This window comes from Ranitomeya imitator, unplaced genomic scaffold (assembly GCF_032444005.1).
Source record: "Ranitomeya imitator isolate aRanImi1 unplaced genomic scaffold, aRanImi1.pri SCAFFOLD_141, whole genome shotgun sequence".
Taxonomy (NCBI): Eukaryota; Metazoa; Chordata; class Amphibia; order Anura; family Dendrobatidae; genus Ranitomeya; species Ranitomeya imitator.
Window position 1 is genome coordinate 1,561,352 of NW_027193435.1, and position 10,367 is coordinate 1,571,718.

Sequence of the window (10,367 nt, forward strand, 5' to 3'; positions counted from 1 at the left end):
AGAGTGTAGAGTGTAGGATATAGAGTGTAGAGTGTAGGGTATAGAGTGTAGGGTATATAGTGTAGGGTATAGAGTGTAGGGTATAGAGTGTAGGGTATAGAGTGCATGGTATAGAGTGTAGAGTGTAGGGTATAGAGTGTAGAAAGTAGGGTATAGTGTGTAGGGTATAGAGTGTAGAGTGTAGGGTCTAGAGTGTAGGGTATAGAGTGTAGGGTATAGAGTGTAGGGTATAACGTGTAGAGTGTAGGGTATAGAGTGTAGGGTATAGAGTGTAGAGTGTAGGGTGGAGAGTGGAGAGTGTAGGGTATAGAGTGTAAGGTATAGAGTGTAGGGTATAAAGTGTATGTTATAGAGTGTAGGGTATAGAGTGTAGAGTGTAGGGTATAGAGTGTAGGGTATAGAGTGTAGAGTGTAGGGTATAGAGTGTAGAAAGTAGGGTATAGTGTGTAGGGTATAGAGTGTAGAGCGTAGGGTATAGAGTGTAGGGTATAGAGTGTAGAGAGTAGGGTATATATTTTAGAGTGTAGAGTGTAGGGTATAGAGTGTAGGGTATAGAGTGTATGGAATAGAGTGTATGGTATAGAGTGTAGGGTGTAGAGTGTAGGGTATAGAGTGTAGAGTGTGGGGTATAGAGTGTAGAGTGTAGGGTATAGAGTGTATGATATAGAGTGTAGGGTATAGAGTGTATGGTATAGATTGCAGGGTATAGAGTGTAGGGTATAGAGTGTAGGGTATAGAGTGTAGAGTGTAGGGTATAGAGTGTAGGGTATAGAGTGTATGGTATAGAGTGTATGGTATAGATTGTAGGGTATAGAGTGTAGGGTATAGAGTGTAGACTGTAGGGTATAGAGTGTAGAAAGTAGGGTATAGTGTGTAGGGTATAGAGTGTAGAGTGTAGGGTATAGAGTGTAGGGTATAGAGTGTAGATTGTATGGTATAGAGTGTAGGGTATAGAGTGTATAGTGTAGGGTATAGAGTGTAGAGTGTAGGGTATAGAGTGTAGGGTATAGAGTGTTGGGATATAGAGTGTAGGGTATAGAGTGTAGGGTATAGAGTGTAGGGTATAGATTGTAATGTATAGAGTGTAGGGTATAGAGTGTAGGGTATAGAGTATATAGTGTAGGGTATAGAGTGTAGAGTATAGAGTGTAGGGTATAGAGTGTAGGGTATAGAGTGTAGGGTATAACGTGTAGAGTGTAGGGTATAGAGTGTAGGGTATAGAGTGTAGGGTATAGAGTGTAGAGTGTAGGGTGTAGAGTGTAGAGTGTAGGGTATAGAGTGTAAGGTATAGAGTGTAGGGTATAGAGTGTATGTTATAGAGTGTAGGGTATAGAGTGTAGAGTGTAGGGTATAGAGTGTAGGGTATAGAGTGTAGGGTTTAGAGTGTAGGGTATAGAGTGTAGGGTATAAAGTGTAGAGTGTAGGGTTTAGATTGTATGTTATAGAGTGTAGGTTATAGAGTGTAGAGTGTAGGATATAGAGTGTAGAGTGTAGGGTATAGAGTGTAGGGTATATAGTGTAGGGTATAGAGTGTAGGGTATAGAGTGTAGGGTATAGAGTGCATGGTATAGAGTGTAGAGTGTAGGGTATAGAGTGTAGAAAGTAGGGTATAGTGTGTAGGGTATAGAGTGTAGAGTGTAGGGTATAGAGTGTAGGGTATAGAGTGTAGATTGTATGGTATAGAGTGTAGGGTATAGAGTGTATAGTGTAGGGTATAGAGTGTAGAGTGTAGGGTATAGAGTGTAAGGTATAGAGTGTAGGGTATAAAGTGTATGTTATAGAGTGTAGGGTATAGAGTGTAGAGTGTAGGGTATAGAGTGTAGGGTATAGAGTGTAGAGTGTAGGGTATAGAGTGTAGAAAGTATGGTATAGTGTGTAGGGTATAGAGTGTAGAGTGTAGGGTATAGAGTGTAGGGTATAGAGTGTAGAGAGTAGGGTATATATTTTAGAGTGTAGAGTGTAGGGTATAGAGTGTAGGGTATAGAGTGTATGGAATAGAGTGTATGGTATAGAGAGTAGGGTGTAGAGTGTAGGGTATAGAGTGTAGAGTGTGGGGTATAGAGTGTAGAGTGTAGGGTATAGAGTGTATGATATAGAGTGTAGGGTATAGAGTGTATGGTATAGATTGCAGGGTATAGAGTGTAGGGTATAGAGTGTAGGGTATAGAGTGTAGAGTGTAGGGTATAGAGTGTAGGGTATAGAGTGTATGGTATAGAGTGTATGGTATAGATTGTAGGGTATAGAGTGTAGGGTATAGAGTGTAGAATGTAGGGTATAGAGTGTAGAAAGTAGGGTATAGTGTGTAGGGTATAGAGTGTAGAGTGTAGGGTATAGAGTGTAGGGTATAGAGTGTAGATTGTATGGCATAGAGTGTAGGGTATAGAGTGTATAGTGTAGGGTATAGAGTGTAGAGTGTAGGGTATAGAGTGTAGGGTATAGAGTGTTGGGATATAGAGTGTAGGGTATAGAGTGTAGGGTATAGAGTGTAGGGTATAGATTGTAGGGTATAGAGTGTAGGGTATAGAGTGTAGGGTATAGAGTATATAGTGTAGGGTATAGAGTGTAGGGTATAGAGTGTAGGGTATAGAGTGTAGGGTATAGAGTGTAGGGTATAGAGTGTAGGATATAAATTGTAGAGTGTAGGGTATAGAGTGTACGGTATAGAGTGTAGGGTATAGAGTGTAGAGTGTAGGGTGTAGAGTGTAGAGTGTAGGGTATAGAGTGTAAGGTATAGAGTGTAGGGTATAGAGTGTATGTTATAGAGTGTAGGGTATACAGTGTAGAGTGTAGGGTATAGAGTGTAGGGTATAGAGTGTAGGGTATAAAGTGTAGAGTGTAGGGTTTAGATTGTATGTTATAGAGTGTAGGGTATAGAGTGTAGAGTGTAGGATATAGAGTGTAGAGTGTAGGGTATAGAGTGTAGGGTATATAGTGTAGGGTATAGAGTGTAGGGTATAGAGTGTAGGGTATAGAGTGCATGGTATAGAGTGTAGAGTGTAGGGTATAGAGTGTAGAAAGTAGGGTATAGTGTGTAGGGTATAGAGTGTAGAGTGTAGGGTATAGAGTGTAGGGTATAGAGTGTAGATTGTATGGCATAGAGTGTAGGGTATAGAGTGTATAGTGTAGGGTATAGAGTGTAGAGTGTAGGGTATAGAGTGTAGGGTATAGAGTGTAGGGATATAGAGTGTAGGGTATAGAGTGTCGGGTATAGAGTGTAGGGTATAGATTGTAGGGTAAAGAGTGTAGGGTATAGAGTGTAGGGTATACAGTATATCGTAGGGTATAGAGTGTAGGGTATAGAGTGTAGAGTGTAGGGTCTAGAGTGTAGGGTATAGAGTGTAGGGTATAGAGTGTAGGGTATAACGTGTAGAGTGTAGGGTATAGAGTGTAGGGTATAGAGTGTAGAGTGTAGGGTGTAGAGTGGAGAGTGTAGGGTATAGAGTGTAAGGTATAGAGTGTAGGGTATAAAGTGTATGTTATAGAGTGTAGGGTATAGAGTGTAGAGTGTAGGGTATAGAGTGTAGGGTATAGAGTGTAGAGTGTAGGGTATAGAGTGTAGAAAGTAGGGTATAGTGTGTAGAGTATAGAGTGTAGAGTGTAGGGTATAGAGTGTAGGGTATAGAGTGTAGATTGTGTGGTATAGAGTGTAGGGTATAGAGTGTATAGTGTAGGGTATAGAGTGTAGAGTGTAGGGTATAGAGTGTAGGGTATAGAGTGTTGGGATATAGAGTGTAGGGTATAGAGTGTAGGGTATAGAGTGTAGGGTACAGATTGTAGGGTATAGAGTGTAGGGTATAGAGTGTAGGGTATAGAGTATATAGTGTAGGGTATAGAGTGTAGGGTATAGAGTGTAGAGTGTAGGGTATAGAGTGTAGGGTATAGAGTGTAGGGTATAGAGTGTAGAGTGTAGGGTGTAGAGTGGAGAGTGTAGGGTATAGAGTGTAAGGTATAGAGTGTAGGGTATAGAGTGTATGTTATAGAGTGTAGGATATAGAGTGTAGGGTATAGAGTGTAGGGTATAGAGTGTAGGGTATAGAGTGTAGGGTATAAAGTGTAGAGTGTAGGGTATAGAGTGTAGGGTTTAGAGTGTATGTTATAGAGTGTAGGGTATAGAGTGTAGAGTGTAGGATATAGAGTGTAGAGTGTAGGGTATAGAGTGTAGGGTATAGAGTGTAGGGTATAGAGTGTAGGGTATAGAGTGTAGGGTATAGAGTGTAGAGTGTAGGGTATAGAGTGTAGGGTATAGAGTGTAGAGTGTAGGGTATAGAGTGTATGGTATAGAGTGTAGGGTGTAGAGTGTATGGTATAGAGTGTAGGGTATAGAGTGTAGGGTATAGAGTGTAGGGTATAGAGTGTAGAGTGTAGGGTATATAGTGTAGGGTATAGAGTATAGAGTGTAGGGTATAGAGTGTAGGGTATAGAGTGTAGAGTGTAGGGTATAGAGTGTAGAGTGTAGGGTATAGAGTGTAGGGTATAGAGTGTATGGTATAGAGTGTAGGGTATAGAGTGTAGGGTATAGAGTGTAGAGTGTAGGGATTAGAGTGTAGGGTATAGAGTGTAGGGTAAAGAGTGTAGAGTGTAGGGTATAGAGTGTAGGGTATAGAGTGTACAGTATAGAGTGTTGGGCTATAGAGTGTAGGGTATAGAGTATAGGGTATAGAGTGTAGGGTATAGAGTGTAGGGTATACAGTGTAGGGTATAAAGTGTAGAGTGTAGGGTATAGAGTGTAGGGTATAAAGTGTAGGGTATAGAGTGTAGGATATAGAGTGTAGAGTGTAGGGTATAGAGTGTAGAGTTTAGGGTATAGAGTGTAGGGTATAGAGTGTAGGGTTTAGAGTGTATGGTATAGAGTGTAGGGTATAGAGTGTAGAGTGTAGGGTATAGAGTGTAGGATATAGAGTGTAGGGTATAGAGTGTATGGTATAGAGTGTACGGTATAGAGTGTAGAGTGTAGGGTATAGAGTGTAGGGTATAGATTGTAGGGTATAGAGTGTATTGTATAGGGTATAGAGTGTATGGTGTAGAGTGTAGGGTATAGAGTGTATAGTGTAGGGTATTGAGTGTAGGGTATAGAGTGTAGAGTGTAGGGTATAGAGTGTATGGTATAGAGTGTAGGGTATAGAGTGTATGGTATAGAGTGTAGGGTATAGAGTGTAGAGTGTAGGGTATAGAGTGTAGTGTATAGAGTGTAGTGTATAGAGTGTAGGGTATAGAGTGTAGAGTGTAGGGTATAAAGTTTAGGGTATAGAGTGTATGGTATAGAGTGTAGAGTGTAGGGTATAGAGTGTATAGTGTAGGGTATAGAGTTTAGGGTATAGAGTGTAGGGTATAGAGTGTATGGTATAGAGTGTAGGGAATAGAGTGTAGAGTGTAGGGTATAGAGTGTATGGTATAGAGTGTAGGGTATAGAGTGTAGTAACATAGTAACATAGTAACATAGTTAGTAAGGCCGAAAAAAGACATTTGTCCATCCAGTTCAGCCTATATTCCATCATAATAAATACCCAGATCTACGTCCTTCTACAGAACCTAATAATTGTATGATACAATATTGTTCTGCTCCAGGAAGACATCCAGGCCTCTCTTGAACCCCTCGACTGAGTTCGCCATCACCACCTCCTCAGGCAAGCAATTCCAGATTCTCACTGCCCTAACAGTAAAGAATCCTCTTCTATGTTGGTGGAAAAACCTTCTCTCCTCCAGACGCAAAGAATGCCCCCTTGTGCCCGTCACCTTCCTTTGTATAAACAGATCCTCAGCGAGATATTTGTATTGTCCCCTTATATACTTATACATGGTTATTAGATCGCCCCTCAGTCGTCTTTTTTCTAGACTAAATAATCCTAATTTCGCTAATCTATCTGGGTATTGTAGTTCTCCCATCCCCTTTATTAATTTTGTTGCCCTCCTTTGTACTCTCTCTAGTTCCATTATATCCTTCCTGAGCACCGGTGCCCAAAACTGGACACAGTACTCCATGTGCGGTCTAACTAGGGATTTGTACAGAGGCAGTATAATGCTCTCATCATGTGTATCCAGACCTCTTTTAATGCACCCCATGATCCTGTTTGCCTTGGCAGCTGCTGCCTGGCACTGGCTGCTCCAGGTAAGTTTATCATTAACTAGGATCCCCAAGTCCTTCTCCCTGTCAGATTTACCCAGTGGTTTCCCGTTCAGTGTGTAATGGTGATATTGATTCCCTCTTCCCATGTGTATAACCTTACATTTATCATTGTTAAACCTCATCTGCCACCTTTCAGCCCAAGTTTCCAACTTATCCAGATCCATCTGTAGCAGAATACTATCTTCTCTTGTATTAACTGCTTTACATAGTTTTGTATCATCTGCAAATATCGATATTTTACTGTGTAAACCTTCTACCAGATCATTAATGAATATGTTGAAGAGAACAGGTCCCAATACTGACCCCTGCGGTACCCCACTGGTCACAGCGACCCAGTTAGAGACTATACCATTTATAACCACCCTCTGCTTTCTATCACTAAGCCAGTTACTAACCCATTTACACACATTTTCCCCCAGACCAAGCATTCTCATTTTGTGTACCAACCTCTTGTGCGGCACGGTATCAAACGCTTTGGAAAAATCGAGATATACCACGTCCAATGACTCACCGTGGTCCAGTCTATAGCTTACCTCTTCATAAAAACTGATTAGATTGGTTTGACAGGAGCGATTTCTCATAAACCCATGCTGATATGGAGTTAAACAGTTATTCTCATTGAGATAATCCAGAATAACATCCCTCAGAAACCCTTCAAATATTTTACCAACAATAGAGGTTAGACTTACTGGCCTATAATTTCCAGGTTCACTTTTAGAGCCCTTTTTGAATATTGGCACCACATTTGCTATGCGCCAGTCCTGCGGAACAGACCCTGTCGCTATAGAGTCACTAAAAATAAGAAATAATGGTTTATCTATTACGTTACTTAGTTCTCTTAGTACTCGTGGGTGTATGCCATCCGGACCCGGAGATTTATCTATTTTAATCTTATTTAGCCGGTTTCGCACCTCTTCTTGGGTTAGATTGGTGACCCTTAATATAGGGTTTTCATTGTTTCTTGGGATTTCACCTAGCATTTCATTTTCCACCGTGAATACCGTGGAGAAGAAGGTGTTTAATATGTTAGCTTTTTCCTCGTCATCTACAACCATTCTTTCCTCACTATTTTTTAAGGGGCCTACATTTTCAGTTTTTATTCTTTTACTATTGATATAGTTGAAGAACAGTTTGGGATTAGTTTTACTCTCCTTAGCAATGTGCTTCTCTGTTTCCTTTTTGGCAGCTTTAATTAGTTTTTTAGATAAAGTATTTTTCTCCCTATAGTTTTTTAGAGCTTCAATGGTGCCATCCTGCTTTAGTAGTGCAAATGCTTTCTTTTTACTGTTAATTGCCTGTCTTACTTCTTTGTTTAGCCACATTGGGTTTTTCCTATTTCTAGTCCTTTTATTCCCACAAGGTATAAACCGCTTACACTGCCTATTTAGGATGTTCTTAAACATTTCCCATTTATTATCTGTATTCTCATTTCTGAGGATATTGTCCCAGTCTACCAGATTAAGGGCATCTCTAAGCTGTTCAAACTTTGCCTTCCTAAAGTTCAATGTTTTTGTGACTCCCTGACAAGTCCCCCTAGTGAAAGACAGGTGAAACTGCACAATATTGTGGTCGCTATTTCCTAAATGCCCAACCACCTGCAGATTTGTTATTCTGTCAGGTCTATTAGATAGTATTAGGTCTAAAAGTGCTGCTCCTCTGGTTGGATTCTGCACCAATTGTGAAAGATAATTTTTCTTGGTTATTAGCAGAAACCTGTTGCCTTTATGGGTTTCACAGGTTTCTGTTTCCCAGTTAATATCCGGGTAGTTAAAGTCCCCCATAACCAGGACCTCATTATGGGTTGCAGCTTCATCTATCTGCTTTAGAAGTAGACTTTCCATGCTTTCTGTTATATTTGGGGGTTTGTAACAGACCCCAATGAGAATTTTGTTACCATTTTTCCCTCCATGAATTTCAACCCATATGGACTCGACATTCTCATTCCCTTCGCTAATATCCTCCCTTAAAGTGGACTTTAGACAAGACTTTACATAGAGACAAACCCCTCCTCCTCTCCGATTTTTACGATCCTTTCTAAACAGACTGTAACCCTGTAAGTTAACTGCCCAGTCATAGCTTTCATCTAACCATGTCTCGGTTATTCCCACTATGTCAAAGTTACCTGTAGATATTTCTGCTTCTAGTTCTTCCATCTTGTTTGTCAGGCTTCTGGCGTTTGCGAGCATGCAGTTTAGAGGATTTTGTTTTGTTCCAATCTCCTCACTGTGGATTGTTTTAGAAATGTTCTTACCTCCCTTCTGAGTATGTTTTCCTGGGTCGTCTTTGTTCGAGTCTAATGTTTTTCTTCCCGTCCCCTCTTCTTCTAGTTTAACGCCCTCCTGATGAGTGTAGCGAGTCTTCTGGCGAATGTGTGTTTCCCAGGTTTGTTGAGGTGTAGTCCGTCTCTGGCGAGGAGTCCATCATACCAGTAATTCACACCGTGGTCCAGGAATCCAAATCCTTGTTGTCTGCACCATCGTCTTAGCCAGTTGTTTGCATCAAGGATCCTGTTCCATCTCCTGGTGCCATGCCCGTCTATACTCTATGTTACTATGTATGTTACTATGTTACTATAGGAGATACCTGAAAACATATCACACTTTTCATCATAGTGCTTTTACCAATGCATAAAATGCATGGAGAAGTCATTTCGAATGACTGGTCCTCAGTGTTGTGAGAATGATGACTGGTTAAAAATTTTGGTGGTTTCTTGTTCAGTCCATAGGCCTACATCATGTGGCAAACCGTATAGAGGGTATAGAGGGTATAGAGGGTATAGAGTGTAGAGTATAGAATGTAGGGTATAGAGTGTAGGGTATAGAGTGTAGGGTATAGAGTGTAAGGTATAGAGTGTAGGGAATAGAGTGTAGAGTGTAGGGTATAGAGTGTATGGTATAGAGTGTAGGGTATAGAGTGTAGAGGGTAGGGTATAGAGTTTAGGGTATAGAGTGTAGGGTGTAGAGTGTAGGGTATAGAGTGTAGGGTATAAAGTGTAGAGTGTAGGGTATAGAGTGTAGGGTATAGAGTGTAGGGTATAGAGTGTAGGGTATAAAGTGTAGAGTGTAGGGTATAGAGTGTAGGGTATAGAGTGTAGGGTATAGAGTGTAGAGTGTAGGATATAGAGTGTAGAGTGTAGGGTATAGAGTGTAGATTGTAGGGTATAGAGTGTAGAGTGTAGGGTATAGGGTGTAGGGTATAGAGTGTATTGTATAGAGTGTAGGGTATAGAGTGTAGGTTATAGAGTGTAGAGTGTAGGGATTAGAGTGTAGGGTATAGAGTGTAGGGTATAGAGTGTAGAGTGTAGGGTATAGAGTGTACGGTATAGAGTGTTGGGCTATAGAGTGTAGGGTATAGAGTGTAGGGTATAGAGTGTAGGGTATAGAGTGTAGGGTATACAGTGTAGGGTATAAAGTGTAGAGTGTAGGGTATAGAGTGTAGGGTATAGAGTGTAGGGTATTGAGTGTAGAGTGTAGAGTGTAGGGTATAGAGTGTAGAGTTTAGGGTATAGAGTGTAGGGTATAGAGTGTAGGGTTTAGAGTGTATGGTATAGAGTGTAGGGTATAGAGTTTAGAGTGTAGGGTATAGAGTGTATGGTATAGAGTGTAGGGTATAGAGTGTATGGTATAGAGTGTACGGTATAGAGTGTAGAGTGTAGGGAATAGAGTGTAGGGTATAAAGTGTAGGGTATAGATTGTAGGGTATAGAGTGTAGAATGTAGGGTATAGAGTATAGGGTATAGAGTGTATGGTGTAGAGTGTAGGGTAAAGAATGTAGAGTGTAGGGTATAGAGTGTAGGGTATAGAGTGTACAGTATAGAGTGTTGGGCTATAGAGTGTAGGGTATAGAGTATAGGGTATAGAGTGTAGGGTATAGAGTGTAGGGTATACAGTGTAGGGTATAAAGTGTAGAGTGTAGGGTATAGAGTGTAGGGTATAGAGTGTAGGGTATAGAGTGTAGGATATAGAGTGTAGAGTGTAGGGTATAGAGTGTAGAGTTTAGGGTATAGAGTGTAGGGTATAGAGTGTAGGGTTTAGAGTGTATGGTATAGAGTGTAGGGTATAGAGTGTAGAGTGTAGGGTATAGAGTGTAGGATATAGAGTGTAGGGTATAGAGTGTATGGTATAGAGTGTACGGTATAGAGTGTAGAGTGTAGGGTATAGAGTGTAGGGTATAGATTGTAGGGTATAGAGTGTATTGTATAGGGAATAGAGTGTATGGTGTAGAGTGTAGGGTATAGAGTGTA